The 3,090-nt window shown below is 44.1% G+C and overlaps 1 non-coding gene across 1 annotated transcript; it reads left to right on the top strand.

Annotated features, from left to right (window-relative positions):
- The first annotated feature begins 543 nt into the window (after nucleotides 1–543).
- LOC140286001 (U2 spliceosomal RNA) lies at nucleotides 544–734 on the top strand. Its single transcript, XR_011910922.1, has one exon. It is a non-coding gene; the product is annotated as a U2 spliceosomal RNA (small nuclear RNA).
- Nucleotides 735–3,090: the final 2,356 nt, after the last annotated feature.

Consider the following 3,090-nt stretch of genomic DNA (forward strand, 5'->3'; position numbering starts at 1 on the left):
ATCCTATTTCGGTGAATTTGACATCTGCCTTGCATGTAACAGATTAGTGGTTTAGCAGTTTAAATTTAGTTTGAGTGAAGGAATTCATTTTATAGCAAAATCCAAAATCGTGAAGAACTCATGGAAGTAAGCTTATTCTCGGATTCCTGAATCTTTAGATTTGCTCTTTCTTTTACTGCAAAGTACAACGTTGAGCAGCACTAATGAGTTGTTTCTATTTTTGGCAGGCTTTACCTTTGCGGAAGAAGCCCTTTCTGTCTGTGCAAAAGAAATCTTGTTACTGTGCAGAGTGACTTCTCTGAGTAGAGTCGCCTTACTTGTTGCGACTGTGCCGATGTTCGAAGCTGGAGTGCAAAGTTGTTGCTTGAATGGTGCTCGCTGAAGCGTGCGGTAGTGTAAAGTTATACCATTTAAAAGGGCTGAAGAGTGCTCAGTGCAGCGGGTGGGCGGAGGTGCAAAGTGACACTATGGCCATAAAAAGAACACCGCTACAAGTGCGCATTGTGCCAGGAAGGGCCCTCGAACGTGAACCAGTGGACAGTTATCGCTTCTCGGCCTTTTGGCTAAGATCAAGTGTAGTATCTGTACTTATCAGTTTAATGTCTGATGTGTCCTCTATGCAAGGACTACATATTAAATGGATTTGTATCAATAGGAGTTGAAAAAGGAGCTTGCTCCGTTCACTCCAATTATCGACCCGGTACTGCAGTGCCGCTGGGAACGGTGCGCTCTCCTCTGTTCTTGTGAAAAAGCAAACAGCGGTGCAGGATGGAAGTTTCTTTTAATCTGCTGAGAAAAGAGAGTGAAAGAAATGCGACACCGAATGAGCGGTCAGAACAAAGCCTCAATACGGTGTTCCTGTGGTGTTTTTATAAAAAAAAAGGTGTGAATGCCCCATAGAAAACTAAAAGGTGGAGCGGAAGTGTTCGGCTGCAAGAAGGTGTGAATGTCCGACTATATTTGGTGAAAAGCAGGTGAAGCAAGGTCTGAATGCCCAACCTTACATCATCAAAAGCGAGATCAGAGGTTTTTGGCTGCAAGAAGGCCATAGTTTGCCAAAGGTGCGAATGACCGACTAAATATCAACAAAAGTGGGGGCGGAGGTCTTCGGATGCAAGTGGGTGTGAATATCCCACCATACAAGTATGGTGGAGAGGAAGCTGTGAATGGCCGACCATAGTTTGCAAAAAGCGGGTGAGAAAAGGTGCGAATGTCCAACCATACATGATCAAAACAGGGAGCGGAGGTGTTTGGCTGCGACAAGGTGTGAATGTCCACCCATAATTAATGAAAAGCGGGCAACAAGTAGGTTCGAATGCCCAACCATACATCATCAAAAGCAGGAGTGGATGTGTTCGGCTACAAGAAGGTTTGAATGTCCGAGCATAGTTTGTAAAAAGCGGGTAAGAAAAGGTTCGAATGCCCGAACATACACCATCAAAAGAGGGAGCGGAGGTGTTCCGCTGTAAGACGGTGTGAATGTCCGACCATATTTGGTAAAAAGTGGGTATGAAAAGGTTCGAATGCCCAAATTCGGCTGCAAAAAACTGTGTTCGGCTGCAAAAAGGTGTGAATGTTTGACTAAAGTTTGTAAAAAGCGGGTAAGACAAGGTGCGAATGCCTGACAATGTATGATCAAAAGCGGAAGAAGAGGTGTTCAGCTGCAAGAAGGTCTAAATGTCCATCATTAATTGCTAGAAAACATGAAAGAAAATTTTCGAAAATCAATCCGCACATGATCATAAGTGGGAGAGGAGGTGTTCAGCTGCAAGAAGGTGTGAATGTCCTACCATAATTGCTGAAAAATGTGTTAGAAACGGTAAGAATGCCGGACCATACATCATCAAAAGCTAGAGAGGTGGTGTTCGGTTGCAAGTAGGTGTGAGTGTCTGACTAAAGTTGAAATATATTAACAAAAGCGGGAGGAGAGGTCTTCGGATGAGTGGTTGAGAATTTTCAACTATAATCTATAAAATGCGGTGAAAAAAAAGGTGTGATAGAAACCTAAAAGGTGGAGCGGAAGTGTTCGGCTGCAAGAAGGTGTGAATGTCCGTCTATAGTTGGTGAAAAGCAGGAAAAGCAAGGTCTTATTGCCCAATCTTACATCATCAAAAGCGAGATCAGAGGTGTTTGGCTGCAAGAAAACGGGTAAGGTGTGAATGACCGACTAAATATCAACAAAAGTGGGGGCGGAGGTCTTCGGATGCAAGTGGGTGTGAATATCCCACCATACAAGTATGGTGGAGAGGAAGCTGTGAATGGCCGACCATAGTTTGCAAAAAGCGGGTGAGAAAAGGTGCGAATGTCCAACCATACATGATCAAAACAGGGAGCGGAGGTGTTTGGCTGCGACAAGGTGTGAATGTCCACCCATAATTAATGAAAAGCGGGCAACAAGTAGGTTCGAATGCCCAACCATACATCAACAAAAGCAGGAGTGGATGTGTTTGGCTACAAGAAGGTTTGAATGTCCGAGCATAGTTTGTAAAAAGCGGGTAAGAAAAGGTTCGAATGCCCGACAATGGATGATCAAAAGAGGGAGTGGAGGTTTTCGGCTACAAGAAGGTATGAATGTCCGACCATAGTTTGTAAAAAGCGGGTAAGAAAAGGTGCGAATGCCCGAACATACACCATCAAAAGAGGGAGCGGAGGTGTTTCGCTGTAAGATGGTGCGAATGTCCAACCATAGTTGGTAAAAAGCGGGTAAGAAAAGGTTCGAATGCCCGAATATATACCATCAAAAGCGGAAGCGGAGGTGTTCGGCTGCAAGAAGGTGTGAACGTCCGACCAAAGTTTGTAAAAAGCAGTTAAGAAAAGGTTCGAATATCCAACCAAACATAATCAAAAGTGGGAGGAGAGCTGTTCGACTGCAAGTAGGTGTGAATGTCCACCCATAATTCCTGAAAAATGGGTAAGAAAAGGTGCGAATATCCAACCATACATCATCAAAAGAAGAAATGGATGTGTTCTGCTACAAGAAGGTTTGAATGTCCGAACATAGTTTGTAAAAAGTGGGTAAGAAAAAGTTCGAATGCCCGAACATACACCATCAAAAGAGGGAGCGGAGGTGTTCCGCTGTAAGACGGTGTG

This window comes from Leuresthes tenuis, unplaced genomic scaffold (genome assembly GCF_036924035.1).
Source record: "Leuresthes tenuis unplaced genomic scaffold, fLeuTen1.0.hap1 SCAF_69, whole genome shotgun sequence".
NCBI classification, from domain to species: Eukaryota; Metazoa; Chordata; class Actinopteri; order Atheriniformes; family Atherinopsidae; genus Leuresthes; species Leuresthes tenuis.